The following is a 25,339-nucleotide window of genomic DNA, read 5'->3' as shown; positions in this document are numbered from 1 at the left end:
CGTTCAGATGTCAGGTTTCTCAGGCTGATTGATTGTTCAACAGGAAAATGTCTTTACAGTTTACAAGAGCTTTGCTGGCCACCAACATCTGCTCCCAAGACAAGGCTGCCAAAGTTTCCAGGAAACCCTCTCAGCATTTTTGTCGTGTTTATGAAATGTTGTAATTCAGTTCTGGTGGCACCGTTCAGACAAGTGTCTCAGAAGATTAAAGTCCTGGTTTTCACCATGCAAATGGCCTAATGAGGGCTGGGCGAAGAGATGTTCAGGCATGAAGGGACTTGGTTCTACCTGTTTTCATATGTGGATATGCAGATATTCAACCACAAGTAGCTGGTATTTGGGTTATCTCAACTCTGAAGGCCACTAGATGGTTACAGCTCTGATTCCTGACCAACCTGGCCACCATATCCTTCCAGTTCTCCTCCAGGAGACACCAGCCTAGGTGTCACCAGCTGGTCGTGGCTGCAGAGATGTTTCATGGACTGACAGGAGGTGGTTGCGGTTCTGATTCCTGGCCACCAGGTCCTTCTAGTTCACCTCCAGGAGATGTTACCCTAGGTGTCACCAGCTGGTCGTGGCTGCAGAGATGTTTTATGGGAAGCAGGAGCTGCGTGCGGCTGAGCCGCGGTGCCCACGCGGAAGTGAGGGCCCTGCTGCAGTTTCACGCAGGTGGAACCAAGAACAACAGGAGGCACCGACACCGAAAGTCCTGCCTTGGTTTCAATGGTGAACCACATGGTTTTGTTGCATTGTTTTTCTTCTCGGCCCCAAAATTACTCCAACCTGGTTATTTCCCCCCGAAACCAGCGCGAATGGGCGCGCAGCCAATCGGAGCGGGGCTCCTCGCCCAACATTCCGTCCTTGCCTTTTATGGGCATAATTGGGCCTCTCCGAGACACACACACCAAAAAAAAGGTGAAAATGGACCTCACCAAGATGCAGTCTGTTGGTTCCACATGATAGGTTGTCCCATGACCTGCTCCCACCATCACACCGCAGGGCCAGGACAGGGGAAAAAACTCATCAGATGATGATGCTTGTGGGGCCGAAAAATGGAGTCCCATCAGACAGCTGAGATGATGAGACATGGAGAGCATCAATGGGTGTGTTGTGGGACACCCTGACCACCTGTGCTAATGAAAACCAGCTAACGGGCTTGGGAAATCAGTACTGGGCACCATGGCTGATACTGGTTGTGGTTCTGGGAAGACTTCCAAACCCATGTTGCTCTTGTCGATCAACTGACATGTGAGAAAACACTAACAGAGAGACCTCTGTTCAACTTAGGAAAGGTCTTCCTCCTCCCACCCATAATCAGAAGGACACTGATTTCTGTTCAGGGCTAGCAGATGACATTTAGAGACCTCAGCCACAAAGCTCTTGGGACTGTAGTACTTCAAGCCCACACTGATTGATTCATGACCTAACCCTGATCTAAGGTTCCTACCTAACAAACATAGAGCAGAAATCAAATCCCACCATTGAATGCCAAGCTAAACCTTCCCAGAATTGAAGATGTTTGGATCTTCAGATGTTTTTTCTGAGCCCCTCCTGGATCCCAACCAAGTAATCACACATCAGTCTCTGCTCATCTTCTCCTGCTCCTGAGATGAGGCAGATAAGGCAGATAACTAATGAGCCATCAAGGAAACCACTTTCCCACCCTAACCTTGAACATCCTTCCTGGGAGGCTTTTAGGAAGGACTAGCTTCTGTTCTCACCAGCAACAGGATTTACAGTTATTTGGTCTTTTCAAGTGGGATGAGCTAACAGAAACCATCGTGAAGTATCAGGGACTCAAAAGCCCTCACCTCTGATCATTGCAACTCCACCAGATCCAGACGTGGGCACGTACATCTTGATCCACCCACCAGCACTTACTGTGCAGCTGTGTGCTCTTGCCCTTCAAAAAACACAGAATATTTCATGAGCAAAATCACTTGTCATCATTTGTGACTCTTTAAATTCCGCTCTCAGAGGGAAAGAGAAACAAATTACTGGAAAAGGAAAAAAAAGTTGCCTGAAGCAACCGTAGAGCAACGTTTGGCTCCTGTCTCACCCCATCCTTAGTCTGGAGCAGCCCTGTAAGGTAAGTAAGCTCTCAGGGAACATGTTTATTCCCAGCACTCCCATGAATTTCCTCATTCTTATCATATTTAAGACTCCTCTCCTGACATGAGCGCATTCAAGTTTTTTTAGAGGGCAGATTCCTCTGCCAAGTGAGAAGAAAAGAGGTGGCATCACTTAAAGAGGACTTAACCTCTTGTTGGGCCCAGGTTGAGTCTTTGTCACGTAAAAGCCCCGGAGCTGAGGTAGAAAATGTGGTATTAATGAGCAGGGGAAGAGCCTCTGAGTTTCATCACCCCTCCTGGGGCAGCTCAGTCCCCCCAAAGCTGTGGAGGAGCTCTCGTTTCTCTCATGCTCTGCTTCTGACAGCCCCATCATGTAAAATTAGAACATGGGAAGTTTCAGGAACAAATTCTCAAATGTGCTTCAGTTGCAAGAAGAAGAAGAAATAAGTACCATGGGGAAAATTTCCTCCCAGGCTGAAACTCTTGTCTTGACAAATGAGGAGAGAAGCACTCTGCCGAGTCATAGGTGTAGAGACTGGGGAAGGATGGAGGAGACCAAGCACTTAGTTTCTAAAAGCCTTGATCCAGACTTTTATACCTCTTCAGACCAAGAGTCCAGAGCAAACCACTTGTGCAATTTCTACTTTCCAATTTCTGCCTATCTGCTCATTAAAGTGATGCAGTGACAGGAGAGGTAGGAACAGAAGGAACATTTCTGGGCATCTGAATCAGCCCCGAGACTCATCTGAAAAGCCTGTGTAATGTTGCTGTATAAATTCATGAGCCTTTTCCTCTAGGGAGTCCTGCTTCAGTGCCAAAAGATATTGCAGAATTACAGCAATCACAGAACAATAAAGAGCTTGAGAAAAGGCTGATGAGAGGGACTGGAAAAATTAGGGTAGTTAGAAAGAAAAATGAGAAGGAATAAAATCCAGGTATTAAATAATTGGTGGGAGGCAGGAGGCAGATGAAGAGCTGTTTTCATGGCTTGTACTCCAAGCACAAGGAGCCATTAGATGAAAGGGATTGATGGGAAATTAACCCCCCCCACAAAGGGCAGTGCTTTTGCTTGGCAGAGGTAATTAGACCAGGGAGCTGGCTGCCACATGCCCCTTCTGCTGAAGCCACCATCTGAAGAGGTTCACATGAACCACAAGAACACCATGTGCTATCCCATTAACAGTAATAAAAGCAGCACCAAAAGGGCTTTCAGAAACCCAGCCCTTTCAACATCTTTAAACCCTTTTTCCTTTAAACATCTGGAGGGAAACAGCTGCTGGGCCACGAGACTGAAGCCAGATGTCTGATGTAGCCTTGACATTAGCCAAGAGACCCCTCAATCAGGCTGGCACCCACTCTAGTCTTCCCCCAGAAGCCTTGACCAACCATATCCCCAGAGGTATTTAAAATAAAGCCCCATCATTCACCCCAGGGATCATCACTCATCCCTAAGGATGACCTTAGCTCAACAGGTTTCTGGTAACCCAGCATGGTGACAACTTGTTAACGTTTAACTCCAGGTTGGGGCACCAGGGAGATGATGTGCCCACAGAGAACTGATAAGAGATATTGGATCCTACTACAGGAGTTAAATAATCCGGGGTTAAACAGCAGCCACACATCAGAGCTGATGATAAAAGAATTGGGAGGATTAATTCTGCCTCTTTCATTCTGCTGAGCTTTTTAAACTGGTTCACCTCTGCTCAAAAGTGAAAATAAAAGACAAGACAAAGGTCACTTATTTGATGCTGGGGGACATGCTATTGGCTTTCAAAAATACCGTCCCAGAAGTTTTATTAATGGTTTCTCAGACTTCCTGGCAACTCCCACGTCCTCAAGCCTCCAGCAGCTGGGACCAGTCCAGATCCACTGCACGGGGATCCCAAACTGTAAAAACCAGCCTGGGAACCTCCCCATCTCTGCACCACAGGGTGAAAATGGGATTTCCTTTTCATTTCATTGCCACCTCTCCAGGTGAACGAGTGTTTCTAAGGGGATGGCTGCAGTCTTTCACTTTGCTTTCTAGTCTTTGTACCTCTCCCAACATCAGGAGGTGAGATTTGAAGGAAATCAGTCCAAACACTGAGGACCTTGACATTCAAAGCTGCACTGCAGATGTCCTTCTCTAAACAGTATCTTCAGTTCAGAAGCACTGTTTCCATCTGTTTCTTCCTCCTTTCCTATACTTTTTTTTTTTTTAAAAAAAAAAAACAACAAACAACTAACCAAGCAGAAATGCTGGAATCTCATCCCCTGGTTCCTTTAAGTCACTTGCTAGAAAAAAGTGTTGAAACACACAAGCCACAGGGGTCTTGCAAGTAGCCATGGGCCACAGTTTTGAATCTCAACATGGTTTGAGTTTTCCTTCTCACTGCTCTCATCCCATTGCCTTAGTAGTAAAGACCAATTTCTTAGCAGCCAGAAGCACCTAGAACTTATGATCAGTTTTTCCTCTCTGTTTTTCCCCTCCCTCCAATCAGCAAAACATTTTCCTCCAGGCTAGGAGAAAGTGTCACACCACTGTGTGGTTTCCATCACAGCCTTGCAGGCAAGGTGTCCAAAGAATACAATTGAAGCAAGGTCTTCTACACGGGGTGATATTTTTGTTATTACATGGCTCATGACCCTTGAAGAAAACCCACAAGTATCTTTAGATGTGCCCGATGGTTACAACATTTGACCCATGTCCTGAAAGGTGCCACCAGCTCTGATTTGAAGGTAGGCTTGTGTGCAAGATGGGCTTTTCTATCAGCTGGTCCAGAGCCAGGCCACCCAATAAACTTTACCTTCATTTTCAGTGGGTCCATTTCAGCCACTGGGAAGGTTTCTGGGAGAGCTGGTGTTTCCTCAAGCCTAAAATAGGCTTTGAAATGTCTAAATGCTTCACTTCACTCACGCAGAGAGCTGCTGTGAAAGCCTTGGTACACCAGGGACACATCCTCCCCCAGCTGTCTCAGGTCAACAAATGGCAATAAATCCAGGGAAAAAGAAGGAATCGCTGGGAATAAGGCTCCAAAACCTGACATGCACCTTGGTGCTGCTGTGGCTAATGAGCTACTATCTGGCAAGATGCTGAAAACCTGTTTGACTTTGAGGCAATTGGCCCTGCTCCTGCTTCGAGCTGCATGAGCATCCTTTGGCAGGAAGCAGAGCTATTCCTTGCAATTCCCTTCCCCAGTGCTCTTTGAAGGGATTCAAGGTGGTTTTTTGCAGGCTTGTTCCCTCCCATCCAAGGAGCACCAGCCGGGGTGAAGCCCCTGAGGAGGGCAGAGGTTGAGAGGGGCTGTTTGCTCTCTGGAGAAGGGCCTTGGCCATGTGGCTGGGGTTGTGTTTCCTTCCCTGGGAGGGTCAGCAAGCAGCCGGGCCAGCCGATGCCAAGAGCAAAGACAGGGTGTTGCACAACTCCAGGACAACAACGCCGGCTCCCAACCGTCAGGGAGGGACGTGCAAGTTGCTGCCTTTGCGGCGCCCCCCCCCCCCCCCGCCCCGACTCTCCTCCTTCCCCCCCAAACCCCCACCTCCCTGGGTCTTTTTATACTTTTAGAGAAGTTGGGCTCATCCTAAGTTCCTCTCCCACAGATTGTTCCTGTTGTTGTTGCTGCTCCGACCCCACAGATCATGTGGCTTGGTGTGACCTGGGCGCAGCGATGCCGGCTGCTGGGAGCTCCTCTTCATCCCCATCCCCCCTCCCTGGGAGACAGTGGGGACATTGGGGACAGAGGTCCCTCTGGCTCCAGCAGCCACATGCTTTTGCCTATTCGCCATCCTTCTCACCCTCAGTCCATCCCTTTAGGGAACTTGGTCCTCCTTTAACTTCCTAAATAGGCAGCGCTCTCTGTTCCTCTACCTTGGCAGCCGTGCCAGGGAGCAACACCAGCTCCAGGACCCCAAAAACCTGTGCACAGAAGAAGAAAAGGGATCTCTTTTCTAGGGAGCATCCCTTGAACACACTGGACACGAAGGGCAGGGTCATGTAAAAAGTTTAGGCTTTCCCACCCAGCTGCTGGGTCTCCTTTAGCTTTGGTCTGCTGCCCTGTGGCCTGAATCCAAGCTCTCTGTCATTTGGATGCAATAAACCATCATCTATAGGTGGGACCAGGTTTGCTTGAGGGCTTGGCCAGGAAAGCAAGCTGTAGTCCTGCTAGAGCATCTGCCTGGACCTGGCCATGGTTACCTGGTCGAAGTTGTCCACTCTTGGCCCCAGGGACTGCAGAGCAGCAGCTGCAGGGGACACCGAGTTGGGGGCAAAAGGGACAGGACCCACATCCTCTCCTCCTGGCTCCCAGGAAGGTATCCAGGCTGGCAGGGGGAGCTTTTAAACCCACTGCCAGGACAGTTAGAGGCATGGCTGTAAAACAGGTCATTAAACAGTCAATTAGGCAATTTGTTGGGAAGGGTCCATGGCCAGGGCTCTGCTCAGAGCTTCTGAACTCAGACTGGAGCTCAGATGCTTCCTCTGGGGCTGCTGGCACTGGTGGGTCCCGTTCCCCTCGACTCTCCTGTCAGGTCCCAGCAGCAAGGGCTGGATTTTAGGGCAAAACCCTTTTTTTTTCCTTAAAAAAAAAAAAAAAAAAAGGGAAAAACCCCAAAGAGGGAAGAATCCACTTGGCAGTGCAGTGAAAACCCCCCATAGAGAACAGACCCAAGACATAGATGCAAACCTGCCCACTAAAGTGAATCTTTTCAACCACTCTTGCCAATGACTAGTTTCTGAATTAACTATTGATTCACAGCACAGTTCCTGCTGCAAAACTCTGCGTGGAGGGAGCAGCCAGTGAGTCAAAAGAGCAAAGGGCTTGCTCAGCTGTACATGAAACAGGATGGTGAATAATAGAGGGACTCTGACCGTGCCAGGACATTATGGCTGGAACCTGTGGGGAAGGGGCTCGAGGTGTGCAGAGAGGAGGGAGAGACAACAGGCAGAGCCAAACCATGCAAAAACCACCTGCTGTGAGTGGTGGTGTGGCTTTGTTTTCTCCATCTCCCATCCCCAAAGGAAGCCAGAAGAGCTGGTGATGGAGATGCTCTTGCAGGGTGAGTGCTCCAGCTCTGCAGAAGGCAGAAAGACCCCGTGAGCCCCAGCCAAGGTCACGCTCTCATCTCGCTAGCGAGGTTGTCAGAGCCACGTGAGTTCATGACAGCAAAGAAAAACAACATGGAAAAATCCCAAAACCGTGTTTCAGCCTTGGGAGGAAGGGGCAGGGAGATGGGTGCCAGGGGACTCACTACTCCTTGCAGAACAGGGGTTGCACTGCAACCGTATATCCCTATGGAGACCCTACCCATCCATCCTGGAGACCTTAGAGCAGCCTTCCAGTGTCCGGAGGCTCCTTCATCAGGTTCCAGCTCCTCTTCCTCCACATTTCCCCAGGGTAACATGCCTGTCTGTTTCCTTCAGCCTTTCCAATGGTGAGGGATCAGCAGCAATTTTTGGGAAGTGGTTTTTCACAGCCCTAAAAACTTTCTCTGAAGCAAGGAGCACCCTGAGGCAGGGCTCCCAGCTGTGTCCCACTTGAGAGGCTGGATCCAGCTGTGGGATCTACCTGCAGCAGGATGGAGGAGGAGGGCTTATAAATTCCTAGTTTTTCACCTTTTGAGGACATGGGCTCCACAGGGAGAGCAGCTTTGCTATCCATGTCCCTACCTTCACTTTTCCTGGGATCCACCACCATTCTCCTAGGCTACAAAATGGGGCTGGTTCTGGGGAACCAGCAGCACCATCTCCATTAACTGGGGCTGATCCTGATGCTGGGCTCCTCCATCACTCCAGGCCATGGCAAATCCCACCTGCTCATATATATATAGATTTATTTCTTCCCTCTAACGACTTAGCATGTGGTTTTCACAGTGATGCAGGCTGTGAGCAGAGCCAAGCTCACGTCAGACTCTGGTTTCAGTCAATCAGCCCTAATTAACACTGACTGTAGTGGTTTTTAATGGCTGGGGATTCTTCCTGTTCATACATAAGAATATTTCCACTGGTCACTTTCCAGGCTGTGGTTGTTATTTCTAGCAAGATATGTTCCCCCATGATCCTCATGCACATTTTCCAGAGGGATTTGAAAATCCTAATTTCAGGGATCGACTTTAATTGCTTAAAAGTCATTGTTTCTTTTTTGCCAGCCATGCTGTTATATTTACCATGAAGACAAAAGTGTTTTTCAATGGCAACCACTAGAAATAAAAAGGAAACCATACACTGAACAAGCCACTTTTATCTTCACTGTTTTAGTAACGTTATGATATTTGAATTTTTGATCAGACATGAGAAAAACTTGTAGCTATAAAATAATTCCCAGACTCCCTATCGGATCCTCAGTACAAACATTCACACTTTCAATAATCCAGAGAGTCGTTTTGGGGGTGGAATTTAAAAGAATCCACAAAGAGAAATGTTCTCAACCCCTTGAAGTGCAGAGAAAATACTGAACACAAGTGGAAGGAGCTGTTGGGCTCGGTAAGCACATGGCATGAGGAGACAAGTGATTCACAGGAGATGCAAAGAAATGCACAGGGGATTGTCCACCTACCTTGATGCTTCATCTAAAGAGAAGAAGAAGGACCTGGAGCTGTTGGAGTGAGTCCAGAGGAGGCCACAGAGATATTCCAAGGGCTGGAGCAGCTCTGCAGTGAGGACTGGCTGAGAGAGTTGGGGTGTTCAGCCTGGAGAAGAGAAGGCTCCAGGGAGACCTTAGAGCACCTTCCAGTGCCTGAAGGGGCTCCAGGAAAGCTGGGGAGGGGCTTGGGACAAGGGCAGGGAGTGATAGGATGAGGGGTAATGGTTTTAAACTGGAAGAGGGGAGATTTAGGTTGGACATTAGGAAGAAATTCCTAGTGAGGGTGATGAGACCCTGGCCCAGGCTGCCCAGAGAAGCTGTGGTTGCCCCATCCCTGGAAGTGTTCAAGGGCAGGTTGGATGGGGCTTGGAGCAACCTGGTCTAATGGGAACTGTCCCTGCACATGTCAGAGGGGTGGAACTAGATGAACTTTAAGGCCCCTTCCAACCCAAACCACCCTGTAATGCTCTGATTCTATGAAGGAGCCGAACATAACCTAGCAGGGGGGGTATCATATAAATTTGCAGCCCCCAATCCCACACCAGGTGCTCCTCCAGCTGCATCTCCCCTCCACCATGTCCTCCTGGTGCCATGGCCAAGACAAAAAGACCTGGCAAACAAACCCAAATCACAGCTTGGCAGCACTTGGTGCTGAATAAGCCCCCCAGCCCTCACCCTCACCACCCTCTGAACCAGCCTTCCCTCGTGTCCCAGCCAGGAAACCCGTCGGAAAATGAAAATTAAGTTTCCCTAACCAGCAAAAACCAGTGCAGTGAGGCTGATTATTTTAGGTGACAGCTCCAGCCAAGCAGAACCAGGACTGGGCTGTCCCCCGCCTTCGAGCAGCACCCACTGTTCTCTCCCCCCTCTCTAGAGTGTTTCTTGCCCTCACCCAACCCCCGTGATTTCTGGGATGGTTTTTTTGCAACTAATTCCCGGCTGGGTGGGATGAGACGAGGGCCAACACCATGGCTGAACCCCCCACCAGCACCCAGCATTGTGCCTCAACTCCCCCTCAGCACCCTCCAGGAGTCTGTGGCACAGCTAGAAAAGGGATTTCTTTTCTTACAGCCTCCACCATTTCAGTGCAAAACTTGTTCTCTCCCCCGTTGTGGCTGCTTGCATGCAAGAAGCCACAGTGAAGCCCTTTCTTGGGAAAGCTGTGGCTGGGGGAGGAGGGTTGAATTTTGCAGGGGATGGAATGGGGAAATGCTCCCAAGATGCTGCACTGAAAGCTTGAGCTGTTGTTTCTTTTTTTGTTTTGTTTTTTTTAATTTGTTATTCTTCTTGGGTGGTTTGGGGTTTGGTTTTTTTTTGCACTACCTTGTGGCTTTATGGGAACTCGTGGGAGTCCTTCAGCATGGAGCATTTTCATTAAGGAACAAGAATCCTGTTCTCTTACAGATCTTCCTCCTCACCACAACCCAAAGGGAAGAAAGACAATTATCTACCCAGGAGACAGTAAAAGCAGGTCTTCCTAAATATGTGGCTTTTTTGCTCCTTGCAAAGGCTGCAAACAGCAGCTTTGGGTGCTGGGCAGAAAGGATGGGGTGAAGACTGAATGGGTAGATTAGGTTATGGAGGGTGGATCTAGGTTATGGTTGGACTTGATGATCTTCAGGATTCTTTCCAACCAGGATAATTCTATGATTCAATGATTCTAAGGCTGAGCTGCTCTGGTTCTGGGTCTGCTGCCCAGAGCAGCATCTTTGGCTTCATCTGAGCCAGAAAATGAGATTTTATAGAAGGGAAAAAAGACCCACCATCTGTGGAAGTCATCCCCACACCACACTTCTTCACATTTCCTACTTGCTTTTTTGCAGAGGTTATTATTGAGTAATGCCTGTTTTGTTGAAAAATTGCACCATAAACAGCCAACAGGGAAGGAAATAAATAATTGCTAATAAATGTCAAAGTAGATTAGCAAACCAGAAAGGCCAAGAAAGAACAACTTTTTTCCCTTTTCTTTTGGCTTGGGAAACAACTGCTGGGTTCTTGCAAAGATTGTGTTTAAAGGAAACTATTCCAGTACCTTGCAGGGGAGTTAATGCTTTGTCATTGCCTCAAACTGGGTTAAAATGCTGTTTGACTCCTCCATGGTCTGCAGGAAGCCTCAAAAACAGCCTTTATTTTTTCTGTAAGGCAAGGAAAAGAAGTAAAAAAAATGGATGGGTTTCTTCTGAGCACACTGGGAGCTCAGAGTACTGGATGCAAAGGGCTCTACCAGGCTCCAGTGTTGGGAAACTTGGGGGTATCTTTGACTTCCAGAGTCTTAAATTACAGAAGATAATGTGTATCTTGGTGATATTTAGAGAAAAAAAAAATAGGCTTCCAAATCCCTTCAAAGCCAGGCTGGGGAAAATAGAATGTAAAGCCTTAAAACTGTAGAATGACATCTAAAATAAAAATAATGAAAACTTGGATAATAGGATGAAAAGGCTAGTCAGTTTGGGAGTTTTCTGAATCTCTGACACCCCAGGCTTTTCTGGAAGGAGCTGCAAGGTTGGAGTGGGCCAACACAGCTGCCCTTTTAATTTAAAGACTCCTTAGCACTGGTGCAAAGCTGCACTTCCCAGAACGGCTGCTGAGCCCTTGAAGTGACTTATGGAGCAGGGGAAAAGGGGCAAAGAGAGGAGAGTCCCCCTCAGCTCTGCCCATGGACCCACCAGCACTGCCCTGCTCTCCTTCCCAGGGTGAGAAAGGGCTGGTGCCTCCACTTTCTGCTATGACCTCGTGTTTCAAAGTTCAGAAAACTGCTCTTTTTTTCCCTCTTCACAGGAGGCAAAGGAACAGCCCAACATGAGTTACTTCAGCACAAATCCCAGGCCATTTTTTTCCCCTTTTCACTTGCTCCTCTTTACTCAGCAGAAACTCGTATTGCCTGGCTCCTGCGTGGAAGAAATAAAAAACCTCAAGAGCAGAGAGGATGCAGAAATTAATAGCTAACCTGTCCCTTACTCCTCGTGGCTCCCCGAACTCCTGCCAGCTCAGCTTGTGGTTGAGATTACAGCGATAAATCACAAGCTGCTCTTTGAAATACCAGCTCTGATTTCACCCAGCACCAGGAAGGAGAAGGACCTGCAGGTTGTGCAAGGTTGGGGAGGAGGGAACGGAGCTGCCATGGGCTCCCCTGGGCTCGGTGGTGGGTTGAGGGGACCTGGACAGGACCACACAACTTCAGGGGTGCCACTAGCTCATGGTTCACACCTGGAAACATCAGAGAGATATTTCTCTCTGTCGCAGCTGCCGTCCTGATAGAGGGCTGGAGGGCCTGAGCATCCCCTGGGGGCAGGATGGGGCTCAGCTGATGTGCTTGCAGTCCCCAGGGGGATGCTGGGCTGGGGTTTGCCTTGCTGAACAAGCTGAAGGAGCCAAAGCCCCAGCTTTTCATCCCCAAAAGGAAACACAGCACATGTTTGACACCTCTGGCCCCCAAGGAAGTGACACCTTGCCCGGCTGCTGAGCCTTGAAGAGCAAACATGGGGGATGCACAGCAGCGAGGACAAGACCCCACTAATTCCAAGCACAAAGAGCTACCAGGCTCCCACATTTCTCCTTCTGAGCCCCCCTGAGCACCAATAAACCCTTCAACACACTCAGCTATTCCGTTAACCCAGAGCCAGCTTCACCTTACGTTTCGGGATCTTCCGAAACCCCACTCCCCTATTTTTAGCCCATCCTCTTGGTCCCAGCTGCTCTGGCTGCAAGACCCTCACAGGACGCCTGTGGCCAGGCAGTTATTTTTAGGTGTTTTTAGCCGTGTCCATCTGTGATGGGCAGGGCTGGGTGAAGTTTCATGTGGTTTGAGCATCTGCAAGGCAGACCGGCCGGGCAGGAGGAGGAGAAACGGCTCCAGGGCTTTTTGGCCATGGTTGGGGGGGGAGGGGGGGGAAAATGTGGAAGTGGCTCCTCAATCCTGGGGTCATGGGGAGAGAAATAAATGGCCTGTGTGTGTTTTTGGGTGCAGCTGAGACCAAACTCACCAGTGGGATGTGGCTGTGCAGGAAGGGGAGCAATAGAGGAGCCCTGTGCAAAACCTGAACAGGGCAGAGGGGGAGGACAAGGGGAGGCTTCTCCTCTTCTGCATCACTTGTGTGTCTCATTCTGCACCTCACAGCTCTGCTACAGAAACCTCAGCATCACTGTTGCATTGCCCAAGGCCTGATGCAACCCCAGGGTGCTGGGGCTCACCCCCCCTCCCATCCTCCCATTTTTGCTCTCCCGAGGGGCACCCACGGGAGATGCACAACCCGCCCCCAGAGCCCATGGCCCAAACGCTTCCCCTTTCTTGGAATGAAGCAGGATGTTTCTCCAAAAACAATAACAACAAAAAAGAAAACCCAACCCCCCCAGAAGCAAGGCTGGAACTTTCACTTTTTTTGCGCCTTTTTAGGTGAGTTTTTGGGTGGGATTTGGGAAGTTGCCACAGGTTTGGTAGCTTTCGACTTCATGTTTTCACTTTTTAAAGTCAGCTGCGGTGACTAAAATCTGCCTGCCCGTATCACACTACCTTGCCCTGGAAATACCCACCACTACATGGAAAATGAAAAAAAAAAGAAAAAAGAAAAGAAAAAAGAGCATTTCCAGTGGAGGTTCTGCTTTCCCTGAAAGTCTCACCAGAGTCCCCAGGGGCTGGTGGGGGCCAGGAGTCAGCGGGGTGGGTGTGAGGGAGCCCTCACCCTGCCTCTGGGGCTGGTGGGGACCTGAGTGTCCTCTCCAGAGGGCTAAGGTCAGTGGTGATGCCTCCAGGCATGGACCTGAGCTGTGGCCGGCTGCCCTCTCCAACACTGCTTCCCCATCACCCAAACCTCCATGGGGACACGGAGCCACCTGGGACTTCAGCCCCCACTGGGCGACGTGAGTCGCAGCCTAGCATCACTGACCCAAGGGATGCCCAGGAGGTCTCTGGTGGAGTGTCCACCCCAAGAGCTGTCAAGGAGAGCTGCCCACCATGAGGCCTGCTGTACACACCATCCCTGATGGCCATCACCCCGTGGCCATCACCCCACACAGTATCACTCAGCACCCAAGCTTGCCCTGACCCCAGGGCTGGACTTCTGTACAGCTGCTCCGTGCTGTGACAGCTGCTCTTCCCTTGCCCTCTCCTGCACACTTCCCAGCCCAGCAAGAGCCTCTGCTTGTCTTCAAAGCACAAGGCCCGAGATTTATAAATAAAAGAAATAAATAAGGTCTTTTTTCTGTTCCAAATTAGCCCCCGGCAGACGATGTGTATGCGCGGAAGACTCGGTTTCCTGTCTGTTTGTCAGGGCTCCAAACAAGCTTCCTCTGTATCACAAACCCGGCTGGAGAGCGGAAAGGGTAAGGACCAAACTGAAACGTGTACAGTGGGATTGCACAACATCCCTGGCCACCGGCGGGCTCTGGGCTTCAGGATCTGGGGGGATTCAGGAGGCTGGGGGGGCTGCAACCTGCCTTCTGCACCCACCTCCCCTGGGTGGCTGAAGATCCCCGGCTGCAAAGGCCGGCATGGGACTGCGCCGGGGAGGAGCAGCCTCCATCCCAAAATAGTTCGGCAGGTCCACTCATGAGTCATTTGATTTCTTAGCCAAAAATATCTTCCTTCTCAAAGTATGGGTCTTTAAAGGAAGAGGCAGACGGTGTCTGCGCCGGGCAGCGATGCTGCTCTGGGAGCTGCAGCCAGAACCAGGGGATCCACGGCCCAGGGGATGTTCGGGAAGACAATCCCAGCTGGGAGTGTGGGAAGAGCAAAGCCAGGGCTGAGAATGATGATGCAGCGTTGTTCTTGTGGTATTTCTGGCCCAACCAGAAGTGGGAAGTATCAGAAATCTCATGAGATGCAACTTGGCCTTGTGAGATTTCCAACTATTTTGCAAACCTCCTGAGGCCTGGACTAATCTCTGCCCTGGTTTTCTCCCTGTGTTTATTGTTTATCCCTGTAAAATTCCCTTTTACCCTACAGGGATGCCTGACAAGGACAGAGCAAGAGCACAAGGGTTAATGTGCTGTCCCATCCTGCACCAAAAAATGGTGGGGGGGGGAAGAAAAGATGTGGAATCCAACAGCATTAATAGGAAATACATCTCTCTCATTCAGTGTCATATTCAATGGGGCAGGAAAAACCCAGCCCTGCAGCTTGTCTGGAGCAGGATTTATTGAAAAAGCAAAGTGTGGGATGCAAAGGAAGCTCCTCCATTAACACGAATTCTATTAATCACACAGATGGGTCCCTCTGTCCCCAAGCTCATCTCCTGCATCCATACCCAGAAAGTTGGGTCTGTAAGAACATGGGACACAGAATCCACAGCATCCCAGGGTCAGGCCATGGGGATCAATGCTCCCAGCAAGCAGCATCCCAGCTGGAATCACAGCTCCTCTCTATTGGAGCACTTTTATGTCCTTCAGGCCCAAAGAGCAATGTTTGGGCAAACTGCCTGTTGAGTTTTGTTGGGGGATGGACAGAGTTTGAAAACTGCAGCACTGAAGAGAAATCAGAGGAGAAAGTTCCCTTCACTTTTTTTTTCTTTTGGTCATAGATTTCAAATAGAAAAAGATGTATGAACCCTTTGACCACTCCTAACCTGCATCCAGGCTTTGTCCTGGAGCCAACACCCAGTTTCCCTTCCTAACATCTCCTCTTGCCTCCCGTGAAACCTGGCTGCTCTGCACACAGACAGACAGACAAGGCTGCAAACACTCAATTCTTTCTCCACCTCCATTTTTGCCACTTCCGAGCCACCCAGCCCAGGCAGGGGAGAGACAAGGACCAAAAAAGCAGCCCTGATCAGAGCAGCATGAAGCAAACCAGCCTGCTCGGGGTTGCGGGGCAGTTATTTTGCATTGCAATTACAATTATTTTGTGAGGCAATTATTTTGCAGGCATCCCCAGCGTGCAGCAAGCAGGGACTGGGGAAAGTGGGGACCCACAGAGACCCCTCCCCACCTCAGGAGCTCTGCAGCAAGCTGATGTGTTGCAGTGCCCATGCCCAAGCTGAGCTCTCTTGCTCGGAGCTTCTCTGACTCCCCTGGGAGGAGGAGGCCCCGCAGCCGAGCACCGTGACCAGAGAATGGTTTTTGGGACAAGGGTCCCTCTGGGGTCCCGCGCATGGAGCCCTGGGGGGGTGAGGAGCATGTGCAGGAGCCTGGTGCACACTGGGGCCACAGGACACTGTTGGTTTCCTGAGCTGAGGGTTGGCAGGTGCTTCCTCACCGTCACGGCGCGGCCGGGAGCCCTTCGAAGAGGCCAGCAAGGACAGGGGGACCCGAACGAGCTGCCAACATCGGGGCTGGAGGGTCTGGGGGAAGGGGGAGGAGGAGGGGGTCTCTGCAACAACGGGCCCTGGGGGGCTGCAGCTCCAAGTCCTAAGGCAGGGGATGCAGGTCTGTGCACCTGCCCCCACGTCTCAGCTCTGCCGCTCGCTCCTGCAGCCTCAAAAAAACGCCCCGTTCCCAAAAACCTCCCAAAAGTCACAAACAGAACAACGAGAGAAGCCATCGAGGAGAGAGGGCAAAAGACCTGATTTTTAGCAGCCTCAAAAAAACACACTCAGTGCCTGCAGACCTCCTGGAAATCACAAATACCACCACAGGGGTGAGGAAGGGGAGACCAAAGCACATGCTCAACCCCGTTACTAGACACCAGAGAACCCACCCAGGAGGAGAAGAGGCCTGACAGCTCGCAGGGCTTTTTTTGTTTTCCCAAGTCCCACTGCCAGCCCTGAAAAAAGCAAAGCGAACGGGGGGGAGGGTTCGGGTCGAGCTGGGTGCTGACAGGAAAGCTGCTCACGCCCGACTTCTCCCTTAATGAGATGTAAACGAGCCCCGAGGCCACCAGTCCCGGGACCAAGCCCAGCACCCTCAAGTCACCGGGTCTCATCGAGTCACTTTTTCTGCCAGAATTTTCAGGAGGAAATTCTGATTTTTAAAGCAGCCCCACTCCCCCACCCCCCGGGCTCAGCATCCCACGGTGGGGAAACCAAAGAGCTGGAATCTCGGTAACGAACAGAGCGACGCAGGTCAATTAATTAATTCCAGACAGAGGCCAAAGACCAAATTCAGCCCCAAGACTTGGTTTGTCAGCAGAGGGATTTTATCCCAAGGATTGTGGGCAAAATCCCAAGGGCAACTTAAATATCTGTTGAGGAAATTTTGCTTTTCTGTGCCCATGGGGTTGGTGCGCTGGAGCTTGTATTAATTTTTTAAGAATGTTCAGCTAATTGCTTTTCAAAATTCAGTCTTAACCCAAAATCCCCCTGTGACTAGATGCTGGGGGAGGCTGTAAAAATGGCACCCAATAAATAGCTGCAAAAAAGGCTAGGGTGACAGGATGGGGAAGCATTTTCACAGCTCATTTCAGTGAAACTCCAGGTTTTGGCAGGGTATAAAACTGAGAGCAGCTCTTGGTGTCAAGGGGAAGGGGCTGGGGATTTTTTTTTTTTCTTGGGGTATGTCCCAAATCCACCCTGAGAAAAGCTGGTTGAACATCACATTCAGGGCAGCAGAGCTGGCCCAAAGAGGCTCTGACCCCACCAGCCTCCTTTTCTGGTCCCAAAACATAGTAAAAGGGCTAAAATCATAGAAAAGAAATGAATAGGAGAGATACGATCGACTCACAAATATTTCTCATCTGAAGAGCAACCAGCAGGGTGCTAAAGTCAGCTCAGATTGAGGCACAGGGAGAAAGACAGGTCCCATGGGCAGGACTTTGGGAAAGGTGGGATCATCACGGTGTGCCCTGCTGATGGCTCAGGCTGGACGTGAACATTTACCTCCTGAAAAGGGAAAACAAACAACGTGACTCATTCCTGTCCTCCTATTTGAAGCCCTGGTCCTGCCCTGAACACCAGGTCTCCTCCCTGGCCAGACTTCAGCATCCCTCAGTGATGACCACAGCAAATTGAGAGTGGATTGTTAAATCCATCAGGCTCATTTCCAGCCTTCCCTCTACTGATCGTCCACGTGGGATCTCAGGGACTGGGTCATTTCATAAAAAAGAGGCTAAAATCCTCCATTTTCCTCTATGGTGCTGAAGTGTTTGAACCACTTGAGAGCCAGGTTTAGGAGTGAGGATTAGAAAAGTCACAGCAGCCCATGCAGTGACAACTACTGCAACCTCCTCCCCTCCAGCAGCTCTAACTGATGCTGTCACTTTGCTACAATCATTAAATAATCTCTGAATAAGGCAAAACCAAGGCAAGGTTTTGCTTTCATGCTCCTGGCTCTCATCCCAGGGGCTGCAAACCTGCCATGTTAGACCCCTGCATTCAGAGGCACATACAGACTCAGGGCAAAAAGAGCTCCAGGCCAGGATGGGCTCTAGCAAGTCAGACCAGTCAGAGACATGCCTGCTACTCCAGACCCTCCATCCACGACATCTCTTGGCCTTGTGGCTTATCCTTGGGGGGAGAAGAAGCTTTGCCCAAAAAGGCTGAAAAGGGGGAGATGGAGAAGATGGGCTCCACCATTCACACCCACCCTGGAGTGCATCTTCCAGGGGCTTCTAAACAACCCAAATCACTGGCCCAGGTTGCCCAGGGAAGCTGTGGCTGCCCCATCCCTGGAAGTGTTTGAAGTCAGGGTGGATGAGGCTTGGAGCAACCTGGTCTAGTGGGGTTGGGACTGGATGATCTTTAAGGCCCTTTCCAACCCAAACTGTTCTTTGATTCTATGATTAACCTCCTTGAAAACCGATTTCCCCCAAGCTGTCACGACTATCTATTTCATCAGAGGACCCAGCCCACGGGCAGAAATGCTGCATAGCCAGAGAAAGGAGTTTCCAGGGGGTGGCTGGTGGCTGACCCAGAGGGCTCACACTGATCCTGTCCTGCTCCACACCCTGGCTCAGCAGGGCTTGATGTTTCTCCTGGGGGAGTTGCAGACCGTGACTGTGACTGCCCAGCACAGCAACCTGTAAAGCCCCTTGGTTTCTCACAACCCACGGCCAGGTTATAATTACACCAGAATTTCCAGCCTCTTGTAAAAACTGAGAGTTTCCCACATCCACCTCACAGCCTGGGTACAACAGGTCCACTTTGCCCCCTCGTGCTTGGCCTGACTCTGGTCTCCAGCCTCATCTCACCCCAAGGAAGGAGGCTCAGAGCCATTGCTGCTGTGGCCAGGAAAGAGGAACCGAGGCAGCACAGTGCGCTGGAGATGCTCTCGGGCTCAGCAGGAGGAACCCAAGAGATTCCTCCTTTTTCAGGAACTATCCAGGTTATATCCTGCCCAACAGGATAACCCCCTCTCTCCTCTCCATATAGCCTGCCTCTTGGCCATCACTTTGTAGGGGCTGGCCACCACAGCCATAAGCAGGTTAAGGGCATTAAAGAAGCCCATGGAGAAGAACTCTGTGGGGAACTATGACCCACCACATTGCAGGCACGCCCTGTGCTCCAGGCTGTCTCTCAGCCACTGCTTTTTGGGTTCAGCACAGCAAGATTCATCTGCCACTGTGGCTCCTTCCTCTCCCAGAGATCTGTTGACTCATGTTGGGTGTAAGACCTGAGCTGAATGGACATTTGGCAGATGTTCACCCTTTTCTGTTGACTTCCTTTCGCTGGCTCCTCCTATGTTGCATCCCTGGTGAATCTTTCCCTCCATCCATCCTCATCCTTCACATTCCCCCATCTTTGCAATCTCCTGCCTGGTGGTAAACACCACAGCCCACCTTACCCACCCTCCCCACCACAAGACTCCTTCCTCCAGGCTCTCCTTGCCCTTGCTGGGGACACCACCAGGAAACATTTCCCACTGCCTTCCCCTTCCTTGCAGGAAGTGCAATCAAGTCATCCCTTCCCTTCTCCATCCAAAAGCTCCCTGCCCCAGGAGACAGAACTGCGAGGCTTTGCCCATCTCTTCAGAGAGTGGGTCCTCTTCAGACCTCAGCAGTACCTCTCAGGTCACAGTGGTGGGTCAGCATTTAGGAGCAGAGAAAACCCCAGAGCAGGAACTTGGGTAGAAGCAGCAAAGCAAACCGGCAAATTCTAAATATTAAGGATTTTTTTAAAAGAGCTGTCCAGACCCTCCTCCAAAATACAAAGGGTGTTTTTTTCTGGGCCAGGGGTGTACAACCCTTCCCCAGGCCCACCCCTGTCTCCATTCTCTAGCTGTCCTCTCTGGGAAGACCAACCTGCAGAGGCGCTGCCTGTTGCGCCCTGCCAACGTGTCCACGAGCCAGATTTATCTCGGGGAGAAGTGGTTACTTCTCAAGAGAAATACAGAACAGAAAGATCCAGGCAACAGAATCACTTGTTTCAAACCACCATCCTGCTTCCACATACCCCAGTCTCCCCTCACCCCAACCCCACCTCCCCTGGGAGCTGCAGCTCCCAGCTGATGAGGACCCGTTTTGGCATCTCTGGACAAAACACTGGGAAATGCTGGGTTTGGTAGGAACCTCACCAGGACCTTCAAGAAGTTTGGGGTTCCAGGGTGGATTTGGATGGTGCTGTCCTAAGGTGTAAGGCTAGACAGGGAATGGGGCTGCTGGGTGTGGGAGGAGACCAGGGTTGAATGAGGAGAAGGGCATCCTTGGATTAACCAGTGAAGGTGACTTTGCTGGCATGGAGAGATCAAGGTGATGTTTGGTGACCTGCTGCAGCGTGGCATGAATGGAGACCTGGCTCCAAGGCACCTGATGTCAAGGAAATGTGTGTTTCCTTTATGGCCTTGGTGGGTAAACAGGTTACTACTGAGTTACATCTCCAGTGCCTGCAGCTCAGCACCCAGCTAAGAGGCAGGTGCAGCCCAACCACAGCCAGATCCAAGCATCACATTCAAGCTCCTCTTCTTGGCTGTTTGCTGTGGAGATGCAAGAGATGAATCGAGGCTAAACCCCCTTTGAAGCCCATCAGAAGAAGAACCATGAACTGCAGCCCGCTGGGGATCAGTCTTCATAAAAATAATCATCAGCATTACAATAATCAATATTCCTGACATTCACAGCCTACTCGCTCCAAAACCCAAAATCATGATCTCGTTTGTGGTTCCCTATAAAAGATCCAGCATAAATAAGGAAGTTCTCATAAGCCACTGAATTATACTCAATAATTCAAGAGTGGAGCAACTCTTCTGAACACCCAGATCCTCTCACACACGGGGGGAAAGAAGGAAAAGGAACATTTCTCCTCCTCTGAGTAGTTTTTTAACTGCTACAATGAAGTCTGTGCAACAGCCTGAAATACTCTGATTCTTCTTCCCATGTCCATGAGTGTTTTATGGCTGACTAGACCTTCTTCCATGCTACTCTTCAGAAGAGGAACAGAGGCCCAGGATACCTGGTGTCTGGGTGGCTTGTGTATCTAGCTGGCCATATTTTATGGTTCCAGCCCCTTTGGTGCATCAGACTTTTTGCAAGCAAATTGCATGCACCAAAACCAGGCTCAGGGCAGGACACATCACCAGGCACATGCAAACTGAGGGGGGAAGGGAGGGGACCTCAGCCTGGACTTCGGTTTCACAGATTTGGTCTTAGAATAGATCCCAAAGTCTGACAAAACAAACCAAGCATTGCCATGCTTCTGCTCATCCCTGGGTATTTTTGCAGCTGTGGCTTGGGTGGAGCTTGTTTGCATGACCTGGTCTCTGGTGGTATGGCAAAGACTTGCAGGAGGAAGAGGTCATCTGTGAAAAATGGATTCAAAGAAGTGCTTGCTGGGCTTCGGGATCTCCTTCCCTCTGTGCGAGACCCTTCTGCAGCCAAGTCTAGCCTGAGAAAGCTGCAGCTTGGCTCACAGCCTGCAGCTTCATCCTCCTCACCCTCAGCTCTTGCCACCACCTCCTCTCCCTTCTTCTTGTCCATCCTTGACTGAGCTGAGACATCCCATGCTGCTGAGATGCCTCCAGACCATCCCATCCCTCTCATTGCCTGCACAGAAATTACTTTAGAAGTGCTGTTTGATGGTTCATGGTGGTCCATGAATCAAGTCCCACGAGCTACATAGGATTGACCCCCCAAAGCAAGAGTGGAAGTGCCACATAACACCAGTTTGGGCACAGAGCCATCTCACCTCACACAACTGAGTATATCCTTTGAGCCCCACCAAAGGCTCCTCTAGTTGGGTTGTCCTGCTAGGATTCCTTCACAAGGTATTACCTCAGTGTCCTCAGTGAGGAGCAGCCAAGGGGGCACAAACCCCTCAGAGAGGAAGGTACAAGCCCCCGTGCAGCTCTCCTGCCTTCCTGAGGGCAGGAAGGAGAACCCTGCCACTGGTGGCCATGCAAAGGAGGTCGCTTCCCATATTACAACACGTTTGGCAGGAAGAGCCCCGAGATGTTCATCGTGGACAGGCTGCTGTGCTGAAATGGGGCATTGAGCAATCAAACCAAGTTGGAAACCCTGGTGTCTAGAAATAAAAAGTGACTGTTTGTTTTCTAACGCCTGTAGGGGCTGGTGGGGGCCCACAGCCAGTGGCAGCAGGTTGGAGGAAGCAGCTGTAGCTGGTTTGGGTTGAATTCCTGAGCAGTTCAACTGTGAGTTGGGACCTGCGATTCAACTGTGGTCATCTCTTGGTACAGAGAACATGGCCTCCATAGCTGGATGGAGATGGCTGCAGAGCTGCTCCCATTTCTCCAGCTTGAGAAAGCTCCAGCTCCTCTCTCCATCCCATGTAAAACCTTCACTCTGCCCTTCTGCTCCTGAAGACAGAAGTTTAGCACAGGCACCTCCTAGAAAACACCTTCCCATGTCTGCAGGGATTGCAGCCCTCTCCAGAGGAGCTGCTGGACCTTGTACCTGAGTTGGCCTCCCTGGGAAGCAAGGAAATACTTCCACATCAGGTAGGAGTTTGATGACATTACTGCTCCAGCTCCAACACATGCTCAGGGTGTGGGAAACCACATTTGGACAAGCAGCATTTGAGGGAGGACAGTCTTTGAGCTTCTCATTCGTGCTACCTATGATCCTGAGGTGAGGATCATCCAGTGGGTGTGGATGCAGCCAGTGCCACTGATGCTCCATGCAGTGGCTCTTTCATTCCCAGGATTTGTGGACCCTAAGCTGAAGACATGGGCCACTACTTGGCCTTGCCAAGAGGTGAGCCATTGATAAAGAAGAGCTGACACCAGGCACGGAGGTTTCACTTCAGTGAGGCTATGGAGAAGAACCCAAGTGAACAGAAACCAACGAAAGTATTTGAGTCCTCAGTCACCCAGAACCACTAAGATTCAGCACAGCTGCATCCAGCAGCTCCCTGGGGTCACCAGGGCCCAGGTGAGGTGCAGGGATGGATTCCTGTGATGCAGGCACTACCTCCAGGTTGGGATGCTCCTGGACACCACCAGCTCCCCAGCCAGGGCAGCAGAGACAGCACTGCCCAGCCTGCCTGGCCAAGAGGTTGTGGGAAGAGTATGAGATGGGCAAAAACTCCTCCTGGCTTTTATAAAGACCACCATGAGTCTGGATCAGGGCATCCCTTGGTGCCATCTGCCACAGTTACCTTGAAACCTGACAGAGCATCTGATCCTATGTCCATGAGCAAAAGCATCAGCCTTGGAGGCTTCTCTTGCACTGGATTTTGGGGGTGGGACAGAGCTGGGGAAGTCCAGCTTGGGCCAGACTTTAGGCACAAACCCAACTGAGGGTCCTACCTGAGCAAAAAGGGGACAGAGTCACACATCCCACTGCCTCATCCTTCCTGCATCCCACCTCTGCCTCTAAGACCCTGTCCCACTGTTTCCCCCCCAGTCCATCCACACCCACCAGTTACCTCCTCTTGGACAAGGCTTGGGAGCCATCCAGGAGAGAAGCAAGTCACAGCATGGTCCCAAAGTGAGCTCAGGACCCTGAGGCACGATGGTAACACCAAAAATAACCAGAACAGCTGGGTCAGACAAGGGTACCTCTGGTCCCCACCGCTCCTCTGTGGTCTTGGGGTGGAAATTGAAAGAGCCCTGAATACGTAGCAGGTGGCTCCAGGCAAGCACAAGATGATGGTTTCTGAGGAAGGACTTGCCCCAGGACATCTGGGGAAACCACAAGTGGTGTTGATGGTGTCCCAGCCTGCAGCCCATCATGTGTTTCAGAAGCGGGCACGTGTTGTTCCAGGGCAGACTGCAGCAGGTGCCTTGTTCCCACCTCCACCCCACACCAGGCACCTCACCCATGGGGAGGTGAGTCTTCCTCACATGCCAAGGGAGCACCAAGGACTGGAAGAGGATTAAACACCGAGGTGGACACTGTGATGGTCTTGAGGAGAAGGGAAAGGCTGGAGACGAATGCTGATGGTGCACATCCAAAGTGCAACCCCCACCTCTGTGAACAAGCATCCTGTAAGATCTTACAGGAGTTGGGGCCTTCATTTCACTTGGGATCCTGGTGCAACCTCAAATCTCAGTCTGCAGCCATCTCTGCTCCCAAGCACCAAAGCCACACACCACAGTGCCTGCAAGGGACAGGCAGAAGGTTTCAGGCAGGGCTACAAGTGTCCCACCAACAGAGTTGGGACACAGAAAACAACTTTGACGTAGCTCAGAGCATCAGTAGCTTGGGATGGAGGACTTCCCTTGATCCTAACAAATAATCACAAAGTTTCAGCTGGGTCTCCCATCTCAAAGCACTTTTTGGGGTGCTACAAGCTCTGTGGGACAAAGGCTGTAGCTGCTGACCCTGGGGTCAGCTCCAAGTCCCACAAGAGCTGAACACTTCATTATTTTAGTAGGGGTTCACTGGGAAGGCCGAGTTGTTCACCCCAAAATAGTTAGTGATCCTGCAGCCAGAACATCCTCCTGGCACACAGGTGAGCTGCAGCCAGCCCACCCCAGGTCAGGGTCCTCATGTCCTAACCATGCCCTGACCACACAGCCAGGCTTGGGAAGGTCTATCACTACCAAGAAAAAGGGAGCAGAAAAAAAAGGGGCTGATGGGCTTTGACAGCCAAGCAGGGAGGACAACTTTGTGTCCATCCTGTGGAGGGCAAGGACCTGGAGTTCACCTTTATCCTTCACAGGGGACAGACAAAACACGGTCCTCATACCCTTCCAGAGCTTCTCGGGGTGTTGCCCCAAGCACAGGCTTCACGGGAAGGCAGGTGAGAAGGCAGATTCTCAGCCCACCCTGCTGCAACACTGGCCTAGTCCAAGCAAGGCAGACACTCCCTTTTAGGTCTTGGTTCTCTCATCTCTACTAGACAGGGGCCCTCAAGAAAGGTGGATGTAGAAGACATTGGGGAAAGGCTCCACCAGGGAATAATGGAGGAAGGACAAGAGCAAGATTTTGAGCAGGACCATAAATAACTGCATCCCCCACCTCCCCACATTCCACGACCTTGGAGATCACAGCCCACAGCACTGCTGTGGCAGATGGACAGACCCATCTTCATGCTCCCTGGACCAAAGACCCTAGAAGTGATAGAATCATTTCAGTTGAAAAAGACCTTCAAAATCATCCAGTCCAACCATTAACCCAGCCCTGCCAAGTCCCCTTTAACCCATGTCCCTCAGCACCACATCTACACAGGTTTTACATCACTCCAGGGATGGAGACTCCACCACTGCCCTGGGCAGCTTGGGACAGGGCCTGACAACCCTTTCCAGGAAGAAATTGTTCCTAATACCCAAATGAAACCTCCCCTGGCACCACTGGAGCCCATCTCCTCTTGTCCCATCCCTTGTTCCTTGGGAGAAGTGACCAACCCCTCTGTGCTCCAACCTCCTCCCAGGCAGCTGCAGAGCCAGCAGGTCTCCCCTCAGCCTCCTTTGCTCCAGGATGGACACCCCAGCTCCCTCAGCTGCTCC

The sequence above is a fragment of the Apus apus genome, chromosome 11 (assembly GCF_020740795.1).
Source record: "Apus apus isolate bApuApu2 chromosome 11, bApuApu2.pri.cur, whole genome shotgun sequence".
Classification (NCBI taxonomy): domain Eukaryota; kingdom Metazoa; phylum Chordata; class Aves; order Apodiformes; family Apodidae; genus Apus; species Apus apus.
The sequence above is the reverse complement of the archived record's forward strand: the minus strand, read 5'-3'. Positions refer to the sequence as shown.